The sequence below is a fragment of the Euprymna scolopes genome, chromosome 25 (assembly GCF_053919585.1).
Source record: "Euprymna scolopes isolate OS-2025 chromosome 25, ASM5391958v1, whole genome shotgun sequence".
Taxonomy (NCBI): Eukaryota; Metazoa; Mollusca; class Cephalopoda; order Sepiida; family Sepiolidae; genus Euprymna; species Euprymna scolopes.
The window spans coordinates 63,015,435-63,036,157 of record NC_136506.1 but is presented as its reverse complement, the minus strand read 5'-3'; the positions used below and the strand labels follow the sequence as shown (position 1 = coordinate 63,036,157).

Here is a 20,723-nt window from a genome sequence, read left to right as displayed (position 1 = left end):
CACCACACAATCACGTGGTATATCGTAGTAGCAAAAACTACTACTCCTTCTCAGTGTTAATAAAGCTTCTATTACGCCGGGCAGAAATGCTAGTATATCTATAAAAGTGAACGTGTCTGTCTATCTGTCTGTGTGTCTGTCTGTGTGTCTGTCTGTGTACATTTCCCTACGCAATAACTCTGTCAATTTTTAGTCTACAGACTCGAAATTAGATATACAGGGTACTGAGATTTGGGAAAATCTTTGCGATCGGTTTTCGGCCAGAAATTTGGCTGCTAAGGGGTCAAAGTCCAACGATTTGACCTTTGAGAACTCTACCAAACTCCTCCTCAATTTTATGTCTAAACACTTGATATTTTAGATATAGGTTCCTTGGATATGGATCTAACTTAATAACTTGATTTGAAACCTAAACAATAAATGTTAAGGGGTCATAATAGGAATCGAAGTTTGAAAAAATTGACCGTTTTTTGTTTTTTTTGCTCAGCATATACCTCACACCCGAGCAACGCCGGGCACCCATGCTAGTATATATATATATATATATATATATATATATATATATATATATATATATATATATATATATATATATATATACAAAAAAACTATGGAATTTCTGCCGCACCCCAAAGAACTCAACTTTTCATCGGACAATCTCGGACAAGAATGGGAAACATGGAAAAACCAATTCAAGTTATTTTCACAACAGAGTTAGATAAAAAGCCCGAGAAGGTTAAAACATCGATACTATTGACCTCTATAGGAAATGAAGGTAGAAAAATCTACTACATCTTCCATTTCGAGTACGAAGAACTAAAATACAACTTGGAAAATGTGATAAAAAAATTCGACTTGCACTGCCAACCAAGAAAAAACCTAACTTTTCTCACATACCAATTCTTAACTTGCAAACAAAAAGAAACGCAGAGATTTGATGAATATATCACCGAACTACGACAAAAAGCAAGCATATGCGCATTTGGAGAACTTACCGGGAGACTAATAAAAGACATTCTTATCTGCGGCATTAACGATAACATGCTTCGAGAGAACCGTCATTGGATTTAGAAAAAGCAATTCAAGCAGGGCTCCGTGCCGAAGAAACGAAGAGACACTCTAAAATAATGGCCACGTCAGACACAGAAAATATATCGCTAATTCGGAATAACAAAACAAAAAAACAAGACGTCTGTCCATAAACCTTTAAACAAGAAGACAAAAAGCCCGCCAAAACACAGTATTGGATCAAAAATGTACCTATTGCTCTGGTTTGAACCAGAAAAACAACTGTCCCGCATACAACAAAACCTGTACAAACTGTGGAAAAAATGGCATTATGCACGAATGTGTTGAATAAAAAAGAAAAAAGTTATACAATGTCGGACAATCATACAAGTAAGACCACGTGGAGTCAGACCAGCTTAACTGGACGCCATATCGAAAAAAAATATACACGTGCTCCAAACTGACAAGCGAAAATTAAAACTACAAGGTAAGGAAACATTTATTAATTTTAAAATTGATACAGGAGCTGAAGTGAATGTAATACCAGTAAAGATTTACAACACAATAAGACCTAAACCTAAATTAACGGAAACAACAATAACACTAACTGCATACAATAGTACAAAAATTCCTATAATAGGAAGCTGCATGGTACGGCTACAAAACAAAGACATAAAAATAAAAACCCAGTTTATCGTAGCAGATACCAATGCAAATGCAGTAATTAGTGTAAACACAGTGGAAAATCTGGGATTGATAAAAAGAATATATTCGATAAATAAAATACAAGCCCTAATAGGAAGATAAAAAGACTGCTTCGGTGACATCAGAAAATTACCGATCACTCACCACACGACTATAAACCCAGATATAAAACCCGTTATAATTCCCCAAGAAATATCACATTTGGCAAGAAACCAAAATTAAAAAAAGGAACTTGAGAAAATGACAAAAATGGGAATAATAAAACCCACTGAAGAACCAACAGATTTGATAAACTCTCTAGTAATAGTAAAGAAACAAAATGGAAAACTAAGATTGTGTTTTGATCCCAGAGATCTAAACAAAGCCATAAAAAGGGAACACCACCAGCTCCCTACTGCCGAGGAAATATTCGCGGAAATGAAAACGCCAAAATATCTCACTAAACTAGATATGTTGAATGGATATTGACAGATACCTGTTGACGAAGAAAGTTCCAAACTATTAACCTTCAATTCTCCATTTGGTCGTTATTCCTTCACACATCTACCATATGGAATACATATTTTCAAGCACAAGTAGCCAAGATAATAGAAGGCATAAAAGGAACGAAGAACTCCCAGGATGACATAATAATATGGTCAGAAACCCTTGAGGAACACATGAAAATACAGGACAAGGTATTTAGCCAGCTGCGCAAAACCGAATTGAAACTAAATAAAGCAAAATGCGAATTTGCAACAAAAATATTAACATACTTAGGCCATCTTATCACTCATGAAGGAATAAAATCTGACCCTTCCAAAATAAAAGCTATCATAGACATGCATCTTCCCCCAAAATAAAAAAGACATACAACGATTTTTAAGAATGACAAATTACCTACATAAATTCATACCGGAATATTCGGAGGTAACGACACCGCTAAGAAAACTCCTACACAACGATGCACTCTGATCATTTGATAAACCTCAAAAAGAGGCCGTAGAGAAGTTAAAACAAGTAATAACAAGCCTACCAATTTTGAAATTCTATGATCCTTCTAAAGAAAAAAAAAAATTATCACTGATGCTAGCAAACATGGCCTAGGCGCAGTTCTACAACAAAAGCATAATGAAATATGACTACCCGTATCATACGCATCACGATCAACAACTCCTGCTGAACAAAACTATTGTCCTATTGAATTGGAAACACTTAGCATAGTGTTTGCTTGTAACAAATTTCACCAATTCATCTATGGAAGAAAATTTTAGGTACTTGTGCATTTAACGAACCAAACGTAACTCAGCATTTGCTCGGCTTTGTCCGGCGTATGACGTCAACAGCCGGATAAAACCGAGCGTTGGCGATAAAATAAAAACAACGCTACAACAAAATAACTGTACAATGAAATTGTAAAATGTAGAAACAAAAAAATTTAATAAATAAAAAGCAAAAACCTACCGTTCATTTATGTTTTTTTTTTTTTAATTATTATTGTTTGGAATTGTTTTCTGTTTTCAAAATAAATACATATAAAACAACTTTTTTTTTGTCTGAACTGTTTGTTTTTTTTCAATTTTTAACGTAAAAAAAGGGGAGGCAGGAACAAGGATTAATTGTACATTTTTTTCGCCAGAAACAAGGATTTGTAGAAAAGTTTGGTAGAAAAGTAACTTATCTTGCCTTTGATAATATTTGTTATATATTTGTTTTTTGACAACTTTTTCGAATCTATGTGTACAGTAATACAAACCCCTTTTTATTTATTAGTGGAAGGAGGGTTTCGGCCTTCCTATTTGGTACAGTGACCAAGAAACCCTCCTTTTCGGTGGGGTCGTATCCACCGAAGACCCAGACCGGGTCACAAGTCTGCCGTCGATTTCTACCGTATGGCCTGGGCCTCCAATCTGCCGGGGATTCCTAAGAAAATAGTCCCTGCATATATCACGCAGCAAATTTTCCAATCCACGATTGTGTGGCGAGAACATTCGCGATGGAGATTTTTTGTAGATGCCATCTCGAACGCCCATAAGTATATTATCTTTATTATACACGCGATGGTTAGTCGGGATTTTGAGAAGAAGGTCCCAATCCTAATGGAGGTCCATCGACGACATGTTACACTTCTACACCTCCAACCGTAACCGTCGGAAAGGCTTGTTCTCTTTGCAAGTACACAATCCTGGCCAAAATGTAAATAAACACCTTTTCTCTTCTGCCAACAATTTCCGTTGCTGGCAAAAGTTTAGTGCAGCCTCTGGGGTCTGGAGCTGGTCCGCAAGGTTTGTAATATTCATTATTATTTCGTTATTTCTCTTTTTAAAACAGATTTTTTTTTAAAAACTCTCTTCAAATAAGCGTTTCTTGAGTTGTGACACTCTTCCAATTGATAGCGAAATTCTCGTCTGCTTAATCGGCAACGCTCGGTTATATCCGGCTGTTGACTTCATGCGTCGGGCAAAGCCGAGCAAATGCTGAGTTACGTCTGGTTCGTTAAATGCAGAAGTACCAAATTTTATATTGAAAACGATCATAAACCATTAAGGCAGATTTTTAAAAATCAATCACCAAAAATCCTCCGAGAATACAAAGATTTCTCATGGCACTTCAAAAATATGAATTTGAAGTGTTATACATCCCAGGTTGAGAATACGTAATTGCTGATGCATTATTGCATGTATATATATATCGGACAGCACATAAGAGATACCTGATATGGAGATGGACAAATATATCCATACGATCCTAAAAAAATACCCTATGAGCGACCAAAAACCTGACGTCTACCGAGAAGAGACTGCGAAAGACTAATTAAGAAATTACAAATGCTTATAAAATATGCAACGTCAACTTGGCCAGAAAATAAAGACGTACCACCCACAACAGCACCGTATATGCCAGTTCGGGATGAAATATCGGTCGTCAAAGGACTAGTACTGAAAGGTACATGAATAGTGGTTCCAACCTCTTTAAGAAAAGAAGCCCTACAAAAGATTCATACGCGACACTTAGGAATAGAGAAATGTATTGCACCAGCAAAGAAAGTCAGATATTGGCCCAACATAAATCATTAGATAAAAGAAATGATAGATACATGCACACACAGTGTTTAAAGCAGAGAAACCAACAACCGTCAGAACCTCTAATGCTCCATGAAATACCAGTAACACCATGGACGAAAGTAGCGACAGACATTTTTTTATTTATACAATAAAGCATATATAGTAATAATAGACTACACAACGAGATACTTTAATGTCCACAAACTTGATGACTGTAAATCATGCACAGTGATCAAGAAAATAAAAAACACTTTCGCAAAATTTTGTTTTCCGCAAATTGTGATCAGCGACAATGGACCTGAAAAGACAATTTGCTAAATATTGGGATTTTAAACACATCACGACAAGTCCGAACTATTCACAATCCGATAGACTAGTAGAAAGAAATATACAAACCATAATAAAGACACTAATAAAGACATTTGAAAGCAACCAAGACCCATATCTAGTAATGTTAGCACTACAGAGATCCCCATTAAAAAATAAATCGTCGTCGCCAGCCCAATAACTAATGAAAAGAACGCTTAGGACAAACCTTCCTAACATCATGCATAATAAAGCAATGAAAGGCATGATGTAGATAAAAAGTCTAAAGAACTAACAACACTAAGCAAAGACGACACTGTTCGTATTCGCTCCCAAGGAAAATGGAACCTGGAAGGTAAAATTGTTAAAAAGCTAAAAGAACCTCGTTCATATTTAGCAAAAACAGAACAATGAAAATATTTAAGACGTAGCAGGCAAAAACAAATGAAAATCCAACACACAAAGTTACATACGACTATGAAAACATACTTAACTAAGAAATTAGTCCAAGACAAGCCGTACTACAAACGGGCACGGAAAAGAGAACAACAACAACAAACTTCATAACGAGAGGAAGAACAATTAGGTTTCCAGACAGATACAAACACATTAAATACATATAAAATAAAAAATAAACGAAGATGTTGTATACATCAAGTAACACGAGTTATCTCCCCTTGACTGAGATTACTCCCACCATCACCATTGCCTGCAACCTTTCACCACATAATCATGTGTTACGTTCACACGTGTGTGTCTCTCTCTCTCTTCTCTCCATGTTATTACTAACCCTTTACTAATACAGTCCACATAATACAATACGCATAACACAAATTTGGGGTCGGCAGCGTTGTAAGGCGGAGGGAGACCCGTGCTTACGTCGCGTGTTTTATAATGCAAAAGTAGTCAAAAAACAAATATGTAACAAATAAATGTTACCAAAGGCAAGATAAATTACTTTTCTACCTATCTGGATAAGATTTTTGGTATTTTAACTTATTTTAAAGTGTTTTTAAGCTTGAAACACAAATAGTGCTAAGCGCTTAAATTAAAACGAGAAGAAAGATGGTGACATGAGGCTCTTACCTTCGGAGTTCCAGGAATCGCTCAAAACTCGAAAATAAATAAAAAATACTGATAGTAATTTACCAAGAATTATTCGTTTTAGAACTGATTACATTCCAAATAAAAATTAGCATTCCGATAAAACGTTATTACTTTACTTTTAACCCTAAAATATTCAATTAAAAAAACTAATATCCATTTAAAATTGAAATATCTCCCTTACTAACAAACTCTCTAAAATCACCGAGAGAATCTATTTTGATCGCCTCTTCGAACCTACCAACTTGCCGAATTTACTTTGAATCCCTATTCGATATGGGAATTTTCACCTGGAATTCATGTAGGTTCAGTATGACTAAGTGGATGGTTGAATGTTTTTAACATTTGTGCTCATTTTTGCTTAAATACTAATCCTTATTAATCTCATACAAAATTTCAGTCGGATCAGCCCAGCAGTTTCCGGGAAAACTTCTACAGTAAATGTGGTATTGTGATGTAATTAATACTTAACTGTCCATCTAACTTATACTACAAGTTCTCTGCACCTTATCATAACTAATGTCTATACACAATTTCAGCCAGATCGGCTCAGTAGTTTCCGAGACAAAGTAGAAAATGCAGATAAATAGACAGACAGACTAAGAGATCTATAATAGATATAAAGAAAAGAAACTGACATACAAACAAAATACAGAAATTCCGTTTTAGATATAGATTCTCCAAAAAATATTACCGATCACACAATTAACCTTATCCTCACCATTCAGATAATCAAATTTTACTAGAGAATAGTAGTTTTCTTTTTCTTTTCCTTTCTTTTCTCTTTCTCACTCGATACTCGAAAACAAAAAGATACTGATAGAAATCCACCCAATAAATGCCACGGTGATATTTATTTAATGGATTATTACCAGTATTTTTATTTTCGAGTTTTAAGCGATTCTTGGAGTTCCAAAGGTGAGAGCCTCGTGTCGCCATCTTTGTTTTTGCTTTAGATTTTCGAAATGGAACGGACAAACATGCAAACAGACAGACAGACTAAAAGAAATATAATATAGATAGAGATTGATTTCAGGTGAAACGGGATAGGTTAGTTTGAAAGTCAATTTCTAAAAGCCCATATGGCAGCATGTAAAACTGACGTTAAACCGGATACGATGATGATATTTAAAAATTATGTCTGTTAAGTTTTCTTTTTTAAGTCATAAATTTTATTAACTCTAGTGATATTATCTCTATTTTTATAAAGTGGGATATATGTATACGTTTATATATTTCTATGTATAGCATTAACTCCTAAACTAATAAACCGATGATTATGAATCTTGAAACAAAGGAGTAATGTGGCTATAATTTGTCCAGACAAAGAGGACAGAGAGAGGGTGGAATCCCTTCGTAAAAATTCAGATACCTACGATTTTTATTAAATTTAACAAAAATGTTTAGAGATCAATCAAATTTCAGCTTATTGGAAATATTTTAAAAGGATTTTAGGGGGCATAATATGGGCATGATCCCTAATTTTAAAATTCAAATATTTCATACTTACATTAAATTTGACCCCTAATCGTTAGACCCCAATAAAGAAAAACTTCCTGAACTTCAATTTCCTCTTTAGACCCCTTTAGCTTAAGCCTTAAATTCTAGACATTTTAAAAATCATGTAATGAGATAGAAAGGGGCGGGAGATGGCGGAGAGAGAAGGAGAATCATTTATGACATTTTAGGTTGATGACGTTTACTGCGTAATAATCCAGTAAAATAGAGATTGTGGTAAGTGTGCAAGAAATTTTGGGTAGACAACCTGCTACCCCTTATGATAATATGGGGTTTAAGTTGTGAGCAATATGACACAGAGGTTATTCATTCTGAATAAATGTCAGGTGCGCCTGGTAATAAAGAATAAGTAAAACATAAAAAAATAAATTTATTTAACTTACGTAAGGTTGGAATGCTCCCTTTTGTTTATCGATGATTATTAAAATAATCAAAAGTATGTTCGATAAGTCATTTGAACTTTGTCAATGTGCTTTCATATAGCGGTAGAAAATACAAATGGAAAAAGGTTTTAAAAATAGAACACAAATATGTGTGTAAATAATTTGCAAATATTGCTTAAAATGTAAAACGTGACGCCTCGACCAGAAATTATTTGCTTAACTGTATTCCGACCAGGCCGTATGGTCTAGCGTGCGTAAAAACGGGCATCCCTACGTGTATCTGTGATGCAAGTATAATGTTCTCTTAACTGTATGTATATATATATATATAAAGTGTTTATATAATTAACTTATAATGTTCATACTTAGGATTGCGGGTGTATATACACACACCAAGTGTGTCTCTTGAAATGTTTGTATAAAATACTCGTATCCTGCGTGAGTGCGGGTGTGTATGGGTGCTTGTATGTTCAAATACATATAGTTCACAAACGTATCCCTGTCTACATGACGCACGGACAAAGCACATACCTTCGATTTGAATGATACTAACAACCTTTTTTTATTATTATGTTTCAGACCCGTGGCGTAGTGGATAAAGTAAAATTCAGTTGTAAAGTTATACTCTTCTGGCGGTTGAAGGTTCACTCCTCAAGGCGGATGACACTGAAAATACAATTGCGAATTACTTAAGATTGTTATCCAATTATTGCTTATGAAACGGGAACATTCTACCGCCCGTGGATTAAATAATAGGTTCCATTCCAGAACCGTGTAGATTCATGAGTTCGTCAGAAAGATTCCTTGGTTCGATATATCTGAAGAAGATCGGAGGTTACATCGATCGAAACGTTGTGAAAATAACATTCAAAATTAGACTAGTAGTCCGAAGAATCCAAATAATACAAACTTTTTTGTTGTTAAATAATTTTTATTTATTTTTAGTCGCATCATCGAAAGAAAAGCAAATAAAAACGAAACAATATAAAGTATGTCCTTAATCCAGGGGATTGTCACCTGACTTTCAAAATAATTACGTATATTCTCTTGTTTATTGGTTTTAAGTTTTTAGTCATTCTTTTATTTGTTAATATACAATTCTCCGCCCAGATACATCACACGCAAACGTAGAGGTATCCAGTAACAATACAGTTAAGAGAACGATATTTTACCTATATATATATATATATATATATATATATATATATATATATATATATATATATATATTCCGCATTTCATCCACTCTTAATCGCCATATATATTTTATAACTTACTAACTAGCTCTACCTACATATTGAGCCCTGTTGAAGTGAATACTTAAAGTTTACGCATAAATTTATACTTTCGTATACTAATTTATGTGAGTAAATGAAGTAGTTATATATATATATATATATATATATATATATATATATATATATATATTTCTGATGATGTTTTTTGTATAGATCAAAGGGATAAATAAATGTCCTATCGTTAGATTTGTTTCTTCAGAGCATTGTGCGATTTTGTTGCTTTTCGTCTTTCGTCAAAACATCGTAAGGAGAATGTGTAAGATTTGGTTGTGCTGACGAGCAGAATGCTAGTTAGTAGCAGTAGAGGTCAGAAAACAGTTAATGCATGCGAAGCCGTTTGTGCCAAATGTTTTGGTTAAATTGATATGTAACCATATTTAAGATGTGTTTCTGAAAAAAAAAAAAAATTAATAATAACCCTACGAACATATTAAAGGCACAAGTCATCATTACTAATAATGCCCAAATTGGAAATTATCAACTTCCCAAAATTATCGAGTATAAATCTGGATATCTATACGGTAAAAATACATAAACCGAACTTTCCTTTACGACCCATCATATCACAGGTTTCCACCCCAATCTATTCCCTAACCAAAGTACTCAATGATCTCATTAGCCCATATTTACGTAGTAAATGCAGCGTTAAATCAACATATGAACTACTACAAATTCTAAAAGCCAAACAACCCGACAACAAAGTCATCGCCATACTCGACGTAGAAAGTCTATTCACAAATGTTCCTGTAAAAAAAAAAAACATTGACATAATCCTTAACAACATATTCAACTCGTTTCTCCCTTCCCTTAAAATCAACAAAAGAATGCTGAAAAAATATTAGTTTGTACCATTGCGGTACCCTTTTACGACTACAAATGGAATATTTATTCCCAAATAGGAGTTTCAATGAGTTCCATCTGCTATTTAACGAGTTCTACATGAGTGACCTCGAAATTAGATATTTAATTATACCAACAAACTCTACTTATGTACGGTATGTTAACGATATTCTCATTGTATCCGATAACAGGTAACTAAGACTGAAGGAGGTCTTCCAAGACAAATCCATATTTAAATACACAATAGAAATGAATGTTAATAATAAAATTCCTTTCGTTGATGTTCTCATTGATACGTCTAACAACACCTTCGGCACCTCCAACTACAAAAAACCTACTAGTCTTAACTCTTGCGTCCTAAATTTTAAAGCGAATGCCCCTCACCGATATAAGATAGTCATAATCAAAAAAAAAAATCTTAACCACGCCAACCTAATTTCCTCTGACAAAAAAACAAAACAAAACAGAAAAGAACAATATTACTTGAACTAAGAAATATCAAGCAAGTCCTCATCAATAACGGATTTCCAAACTACACAAGCAAATAAAATCAATGCTCCGGAACTTAAAATATCTACCACAAATAGTAATACCCATCAACATTAAAATCCCAATATAATTAACGTTTTCTATTGCAATCAGATGAAACCAGAATTTAAATTGGAGGGAAGGGCCATAAAAATATTATTCATAGATGCGTTTCCCCCACTGACAAGAATAACTTTAGACTTATAATATATTATAAAAAAAATTAAAAACCCAAAATCTCGTTGTAAAAAACAATGCCCCCCTCCTATCCTCATCTACTAGAACGAACCAACGTCATCTATAAGTTCAAATGCCCGCTAAAAGAGTATAAATCCTATAATAAAAAACAAAACAAAAAAAACAACAAAAAACAAACAAAACAAAACCGTAGTTACGTTGATTACGTCGGTTACACAACGACCATGCTATCCCGTCGCCTTACCACGTATAATGTAGATTCTAGTGTTATATTACAATATTTACAGAAAAAAAACATAACTACCCCTTCCGAAGTTAGAGAAATTTTGGCCAGCAACACACAAGTAATACACCATGAAACCAACGTTGAAAGAATAAAAATTTTGAAAGTGATATATATATAAGAACTCAGAAAGATGTCCTAAATATGGTTACATATTAGTGTAGCCAAAATATTTTAAAATGCCTATCGTAACCCCCTTCCCCTTTCTGATCCTGCCCTCACCGCAAAATTAGACACTCCCTCTTTCCCCACTGGGCACAAATGACTTCACACGCATTAACCATTTTCCAACTGCTACTACTACTAACTAGCATTCGCCCGTCAGCACAACCAAATCTTACTCATTCTCCTGACAATGTCTTGACAAAAGACGAAAAGTAACAAAATCGCGACATGCTTCAAAGAGACAAATATAACTATGGGACATTTATTAATAACTTTGATATATACAAAAACGCATCATCAGAAAAATTGAAGAAATAAAAAAGGTATAAACAAAAGCTTTCTGTTATCTTTAACAATGTTTAAATATATACCACTATCTTACATATATGGTTTAAGATTATGTATACATGCTCAGTTATGCTACATCTTTGAAGGGGAAAAATCGACAAAATACGGCTACAAATGAAATAGAAAAAAAAAACGTTTTTTTTTTCAGTAAGATAATGTATCGTGTCACAAGTCGATCGTAATAATGGCAAAACTACAGTAACTGTGCTGTGAATTGCTTCTGCATCCATACTATTATTCAGATATGGCTGTTGCAGTCATAAAAATGTATTTAATTGTAAAGCGTTGTATTTTACGTTGATTTGGCTTAAATAAAAAGAAAATAAAAACAGAAATATATAAATTACATGAATATGTTTTCAGCATGTTTTCAGCATGATTGTAGCGAATGAAGCTTCTCATATTCACATTTTTATTCCATGAAAAAATATATATATTTGAAATGGACAGAAACAATTGTCTGATAATAGATAAACGAAATATAGAATGCATTTCTGAAAAATGATGATAGAATATTATATACATATGAAAACTGAATATTAGAAACATTTTTCAGTGCAAAATTTTAATAATTTATTTAGTTTTTACTTTAATATATCAACAAATCCAGGAAAGCAGTAAATGTAGTGTAGCGGAAAAAAATGTAACTTTTTTCTTTTAACGAATTAATGCGGCTCCCCTGTGCTATTTGGCCACATACTGACCAATCAGGGGTACGGCACATTGATCCTTCCTATCCTCTAAGGAAATCGGCCAGCATCCGGTTTAAAGAAGAACAACTCGTCCTTACTGAGAGAGACACCAAACAGAACGGACCTCCCTTTTCTTCTCTCTCTCCACCTCGGTGCTATTTCTAACAGTATCGACGATTCTACAGGGAATAACTACCACGATAGCATCAGGTAGTCGGAGTCCAGCTTTTGACAAGGAACATACCACATTCTCCTTAATAAACCTTTTCTGTGTTACCTTTTATGAAGTTGTTGCTTTCGTCATTTCAGAAGCTTGTATTGAATTATTTATTTTATTAGGTTGTGACCTAAAACCATTCAAACCCCTAAAATGGTGATCCCCCTCCTGATATGCAAGCAATTCTGAATGACGAGCCTTTGTCTTCATTTTGTGTAAAACTCGACACATCACAGAAAAACCAGCGAACTAAAATTCGACCCCAAAAAGCGAACTTTTCAACAGAGAAAAACAAGTGAACTACTACTGACAAGTAACTCAACAAGCAACAATGGCCTTTACAGACAACCGGCACATCACCCCGTTATTTGACTAAAGATAAGCAACGTTGGGTATATAGATAGCGAGGAAAAAGAGAATTTCGCTGGCAGCAAACGAACAACAATGATAAACCCCTCGTCAGACTCGGCAAAGAAAAATAAACACAGAGCTGTCGACTTCATATCGAATTCAAAAAAATTCGAGCTCGACAAAAAAAAAAAAAAAGGCGCTATTTCCTTGTTATGCACTGGACCTTTGCCGTTTTCTTAACCTGAGAATAAATATATAAAGATATTTTAAGGGGTCAGCGCCACATCTTTTGATGCACGTGGTCGATATATTCTCTAGGAAGAAATCGCGCACTGCGACATCACATAGCAGTCCGTAAGCGACAGACTGCGAGAGCGTTCAAAAAAAAAAAAAAAACGCAAGTACACATACACACTCAAGCAAGAGACAACCGATACAGAAAAGAGAACTTTTCCAAAAAAAAAAAAATATATATATAACGTAAGTACCCTTTTAAAAAGATTTAACTTCAGGCTTTACGTATATACACAAAAAAACACAAAAAACTCTGTCTGTCTATCTCCCCTCTCTCTCTCTCTCTCTCTCTCTCTCTCTCTCTCTCTATATATATATATATATATATATATATATATATATATATATATATATATATATTTTAGTGGAATCTTTTTCTTTTTCGTCTTTTAAGTATTTTCTCTCATATTTTTTGTCTAGTGTTAAATATTTCCCCTTTTTTTACCTCACGTGGTCCTTCGACAATGTCCTATCTGTATTTTGGATAGTTAATTTTTTCTGTTGTCGCTTTCTTTATATATAAAATAGTTGCCGCGAGCCTTCGCAATGATGTCACAACCTAACAACATCATGGATATGGCTATTTTAAAATCCATTGAGAGACTCACTCACAAGATGAAAAAAACTTGGCAAGCCGGAGCCGCAGTCGCGCAGGCACCAACTCCAGACTAACTCCTTACATATAGGCCACTCCCCCATCGCCATCACCGCCACTGAAATAAGCCGAAACTTTGCTTTTATCATAGTCGTTTTAGTATGGAGGCACAGAAATGCAAAAAAACCCTGTTCGTACATGAACCAGGGAAACTAAGGTCTGGAGAGCTGAGCATGGCAGGCTCTCCATGGGATATTTACAATAACCGTACCTAGTTTGTTAGACTCCCTATCCCAAGCACGCTTGGTTGATACCGGAGCGGCCTGCAGTATCTGGCCGCTGAAACTTCTCACAGGGAAGCCTCCAGTGTCGTCCATCACACAGTAGATGGTAAATCACTCCCCCATTCCCACGTAGGTCAAATTTCTCATTCTCTGAACTTGGAATTATGGAGAGACTTTATGTGGGTCTTCATTATAGCAGATTTACCCTACCCCATACTAGGCACGGACTTCCTGCACCACTTCAACCTGATAGTGGATATGCGCAGACGCTGGCTGATAGACGCAAATACAGAACTTTCTGTCTCTGGTGTAAAAACAACCCCCCCTCTATCAGCCCAGTATTCTTCATTGCCGCTTCAGATAACCCATATCAAACTGCCTTACACTCCTACTCGGAGTTAACAAATTTAAATTTTGTGGTAAGCCAACCCACACACACTACAAAAAACCACATCAAAACCACAGGTGCTCCTGTTTTCTCATGCCCTCACCGCCTCCCTGCCGATAAACTTAAGGCAGCAAAAGCAGAATTCAACCATATGCTGCAGCTAGGAATAATACGCCCCTCGTCCAGTATATGGGCTTCCCCTTTACATATGGTCCTGAAACGAGACGGAGATTGGCGTCTGACTGGGGACTACCGACGACTCAATGCCATGATGGTACCTGATCATTACCCAATCCCACATATACAAGATTTTGCTTCCTCTCTGCATGGTTGTAAGACCTTCTTCAAACTAGACCTAGTTAAGGCTTACCATCAGATTCCAGTAAATCTGGCCGACATAGCCAAGACTGCAGTAACGACTCCATTCGCAGCGTTTGAATTCTTAACTATGCCCTTTGATTTATGAAATGCGGCTAGCACATTTCAGCGCTTCATGGACGAAGTAGTGCGCGACTTGGACTTCGTCTATAACTATATAGACGACATTCTCGTGGCAAGTGCCTCACCTGAGGAACATGTCACTCATCTCCGCCTAATATTCAAACGGGTCAGGATTAACCCTGATAAATGTGTTTTTGGTGTGTCATAACTAGTTTTCCTGGGCCACATACCCAGACGGTATATCTCCGTTACCGGAAAAGGTGAAGGCTCTACAAGACCTTCAACCACCCACTTCACTTCGCCAACTAAGGCACTTCCTCGGTCTGTTAAACAATTACAGACGCTTTATTCCACACTGCACGGATCTCCTATCTCTTCTTTCCGACCTGTTATGTAATAGGATAAAGAAAAATGAGCAAATCTCACTTAATGAGATCCAGCTTAAGGCTTTTAATGAAGTGAAAACAAAACTGGCGACAACATCTCTACTTGCACATCCTGTACCCCAGTTTTCTCTGGTCGTTGACGCATCAGGCACAGCTGTAGGTGCAGTGTTGCAATAGCAGCACCAACAACAGTTACAACCTCTCGCATACTCTTCAAGACAGCTGAAACAGGCGGAACAATGTTAGAGCACGTTTGGCCATGAACTCCTGGCAATGTACCTCGCAGTGAAACATTTCCAACATTCACTCGAGGGCCATCAATTTGTGATCTACACTGATTACCGTCCGCTGACATATGCACTGCGTTCTAAGATGGACAAATATTCTCCCTGCGAAATGTGCCACTTGGATTTTGTTTTGCAATTCACTAGCAATATCCGACATATCTCAGGTGAGCAAAATGCTGCGGCAGATGCTTTGTCCGGCCTTCCCATTAATTCTCTGTCCTCACCATCAGATATCGACTTACAGCAGATGGCCTTAGACCAGCCAAGTCTGGACACATTGGATCCGTCGTCACTTGAATTTGCAACTTGCAAATTCGCATACCTGCCCGTGCCTATCTCGGACACGCAGATCATTTGTAACACTTCAACGGATTCACCTCGACCATTCGTTCCAATGACTCATCATAGAGTTGTTTTTGACACCCTACACAATGCAGTGCCAAAGTGAAGTTGATTACAGCTAGATTTTTCTGGCTAAATATGAGACGTGATATCACTGCCTGGACACGTTCCTGTGTATCCTGCCAAAAGTCAAAGGTGCACAAGCATATCCGTACACCCCTTGGAACATTCACCACCCCAGACACTCGGTTTAGCCATGTGCACATCGACCTGGCTGGACCTTGGCCGGTCAGTCAAGGATTTACTTATCTCCTGACATGTATAGACCGTTTCACACGGTGGCCTGAAGCCATTCCCCTCACAGACATTTTGGCTAAGTCTGTAGCGCGAGCCCTTATAGCAGGCTGGATATCACATTATGGAGTTCCCACCACCATCACCACTGATCGTGCCATACAGTTTGAATCCCACCTCTTCCAGGAATTCTCCAGGATTCTAGGGATCCAACGTATTCGCACTACAAGCTATCACCCTGCTTCTAACGGGATGATTGAAGCTTCCATCGCCAATTGAAAGCAACATTACATGCTTACTCTGACTAACAGCAATGGAGCGAATATGTACCAGTTGTCCTTCTTGGCTGTCGTGCTGCTATCAAAGAGGACCTGAGATACTCTTCAGCCAAACTTGTATATGGAGTACCTCTATCGTTGCCAGGCCAAATGTTGAGCCCGATAGAGTGTTATATTGTCTCTATAATAAAGGGTTGAGTGCTTGTTGCGTCATCTCTAATAATGGGTTAGAAGAGATGACGTGTTATATTATATATTTATGTTGTATCATAAAGGGAATCGTGTGTGAGTGACATGTATTTTCAGAACCTACCTCTGCTTCTTCGATGTTGGACCATCTGGAAATTTCTCGTCCTGGAGGGAGACTTGATACCTGTTTTTGGATGAAGATTCAATCACCCCAAGGCAAGGAATTGGTTCTATCGTTTATTTCACTTTTCCCAGATGTCCTGCAGAAGGTGGAAAGTGAAATCGGCCTGTGTGGGTTCTTCTTCCACACACGTCAGCGTTCGACCCCCCCCCCAGTGAAGAGGAGGAGACAACGGGAAGCCGTCCGTTGTCTTCTGAGTCCAAATCAAATCTCAACGATTCAGCTAACCTGATCACATGACTCGCACGCAATCCAATCAGCTGATTTTGACTTCCGGTCAACATGTCTACACTATAATTCCACTCTCCCCCTCTCTCTCTCTCTCTCTCTCTCTCTCTCTCTCTCTCTCTCTCTCTCTCGCTCTCTCTCTCTCTCCCTCTCTCTATTCCTTACCAAGAGTTAACAACAAACGATTCAGCTCTGTATGTCAACAGACTGCAAGCTTATTTTAGTAAGCTCCCACCGATGCACACTAGGGAACAGACCATTAGATCTTCAGTCCCAAAGGACATTTCGTCTTGGACTCATGTTTTTCTTAGAAAGGACACCGTGAAAGCTCCCCCCCCTAACTTCACCTTATACTGGCCCCTATTGCGTGCTTTCACGTACTGATAAACTTTTTACTTTAGATATCAGTGGTAGAAGAGAAACTGTTTCTATTGATAGAGTAAAAAAAGCCTTTCTTGACACAAAAACACATGAGCCACACATTCCCCCTACTTTCACACAGCATCAAAACATGCATACACCTGAAGTTAATGCTCCAAATGAAGACGATCATGTCACCACTACACGTAGTGGTCGACGGGTACATTGGCCGAAGAGACTGTGTAAAACTTTATATTTCTGTTAAGAAAATATTTTTCCTTATTTTCCCTTCTTTCAAAAAAAAAAAAAAGATATTCTATTACAAAAAAAAGTTGCAAATATTCCCCAACTTTTCACACAAAAGTAAGAACTTTTTTTTCTTTCTCGTAAAAATAAATACAATAAAATGACATTTTTATTTTTCGCTATTTGTTAAGCTACCTTTTTCTCTGTCGGCTTTCAGCCTAAGCAGGGGGTTATGTAGCAGAAACAAATGGAACGTTTTTCTTCTTCGAATCAATGCCTCTCCCCTGTGCTATTTGGCCTCATACTCACCAATCAGGGGTTCAGCGCATTGATCCTTCCTATCCTCTAAGGAAATCGGCCAGCATCCAGTTTAAAGAAGAACAACTCGTCCTTACTGAAAGAGACACCAAACAGAACGGACCTCCCTTTTCTTCTCTCTCTCCACCTCGGTTCTATTTCTAACAGTATCGACGATTCTACAGGGAATAACTCCCACGATAGCACCAGGTAGCCGGAGTCCAGCTTTTGACAAGGAACATATCATACTCTCCTTAATAAACCTTTTCTGTGTTACTTTTTATGATTTGTGTGTGATTTGTGTGATGTCTTTCGGCGGTCAGAGCCCTCCAAGGTCACTGCGGCAAGCGGCCTCCAGTTGGGACGGTATAGGCGGCGTCGAATCAATAGACCGCTGCACCGTTTCGCTGTCCCTCTTTACACAGACAAGCATGTGGCGTAAGCTATTGGATTCACTGCGCCTCATAGCGGTATAACCGGGGATCTGAGGTTCGTCTGGTACAGACTTCAGCCAGGTATCCAGCGCCGACTTGAACGATTCTGTTTTGCAGTTCGTGATCTCTCTGATGTTACGTGGCAGGCAATTGAAGAGCGTAGGACCCCGGGAATTTAAACTCGATTCCCTGAGCCGTCGGATCCAGTTGTCCATGGCACTGGTTAGGGGTGGTACCACACACCTTCTGCCACGTTTTGAGATATGGTGCTGTATACCAGCGTTGGGCACCTGGTTCTCCATCATACGCCAGGTATAGATGATTGAATATCTTTCTTGCCTGCGTTGAATCGATTTGATATTCAATGTATCCAGCAGTTGCCAATAATTCAATTGACTATAACCAGTTATCTTTCTTAGAAACGACTTCTGGATGGCCTCTAATGCTTGAATATGACCTTTTCTGTCCGGAGTCCACAGCTGACAACAGTAATCAATGTGCGGCAACACCAGCGACTTCCAGAGTGTCAGCATTAGGTTTTTTTGTCTCGTTTTGAAAGTGCGTAGAATCCAACAGGAAAGGCTCCGTGCAGTTGAACAAACTTTGCGTTCGTCATTTCAGAAGCTTGTATTGAATTATTTATTTTATTAGGTTGTGACCTAAAAGCATTTCAAAACCTTAAAGTAGACTCTGTCAGCAAAAAAAACAAAACAGTAAACCCCACGATAAGTGAATGCAGCACACTGACTGCCAAAATACATGAAATAGACACGACTGCATAGGAAAAGCAGTTCACTATGTAAAGGTCCGCACTTTAAATATGCAGAGAAATCGTATAAGCATAAACCAGAGACGCTATTGGAAAACGAAAATCACAAAATCCGCTTAGACATGGGGGTACAAACAGACAAATGTATCTAAGCATGAGATCTGCTGTGAGATAGTAGTAAATAAGAAGTACAAAATCTTTCAAGTTATTATTTTTAACATTCAAGCAGACCACAAAGTAAAGATCAACGAAGCTAATATACAGAACTTGCCAGAGAACTGAAAGGAATATGTAATATGAAGAAAATCACTACACAAATAATTGTAGGAACACTAGGAAAAGCCCTGAAAATTTCTTTTAAGACTAAGAGAAATTGAAAACAAACGTTTACCAGCCGCAGGCAAATGACAATGGGAAAAAATAGAAAATACGAGTATTATTTCTCACTGAGATTTTGGCAATAAAATTCAAATACCTTAAACTCTTCACATACTTTCCATTGAAGTTTGGTTGATACTCTCACTTTTCGGTCTTTTCGTCTACCTTGTCACTTCAAGACCATTTTGTGTGGTATACAGAAAATGCTCCCACCACATGTGTGTGCTTGTTTTTTTTTATGTCTATTAGTGTGTGTGTGTGTGTGTGTGAATGTGTGCGTATGTGTGTGTGTGCGTATGTGCATGTGTGTGGGTGCGCATGTGTGTGTGGGTGCTCATGTATGTGGACGTGTGTGTGTGTGTGTGTGTGTGTGTGTGTGTGTGTGTACATATGTCCAAAATTTCGAATAGAACCTTTATTTAATTCAAAGGGGCGGCATACTTTTTTACCCCCGTTAACCAGGACTGGATAGAGGTCCTAAATTAGGGGTCGGCACCAGTTCACCATCTTACCATGGACACGATCTAAATATAGGCAAACCAAACCAAAGTGACAGTTGGGGATCTGAATATATCGCATCAAATTTAAAAAAAAAAATCTTTCTTTTTACCTGGAGATTGCGATATTTTTTTTTTCTTCCAGAAATCTTTTTTGTCTGAACAAAAATAAGCCCATGGAAACTGAGAGGAGAAAAGTGGATTTGAAGTGTCAGACTTTTAACGATGCCTGAACAAATAACTATTTACCAGAAAAGCACGAGAACAAGAAGTTTCATGGTTGAGAAATAATTTAACAAAGCAATCATCTTTTTTATTTGAAAAGTTGAAAAAAAGGGACTGAAATACTCGCACTAGCTAAGAGGTGTCAAAACTAATTGCAGAAAGGCTGAAACCTTTTTACTGATGAAGAGTTCTTCAAATAATTATTTTTAAAGGTAGCAGATGTTGTTTGTCCAGAAAAATAGGGAATTATTTTCTGCTATCAGCTTGTATTAAAGAGCTAGCAGCAAATGTCAGAAGTGACTTGGAGGGCATTTTAAACAATCTGGAGTATTATTCCATTTC

General features: G+C 37.0%; 1 protein-coding gene across 1 annotated transcript in view; it reads right to left on the bottom strand.

Moving 5' to 3' along the window:
• Positions 1-9,219, bottom strand: part of LOC145247215 (adhesion G protein-coupled receptor B3-like) — a 73,032-nt gene extending 63,813 nt beyond the window's left edge. Inside the window, exon 1 of the mRNA XM_080108844.1 lies at positions 8,069-9,219. The gene's annotated coding sequence lies outside the window, so the exon portion shown is untranslated. The remainder of the gene's footprint in view (positions 1-8,068) is intronic.
• Positions 9,220-20,723: the final 11,504 nt, after the last annotated feature.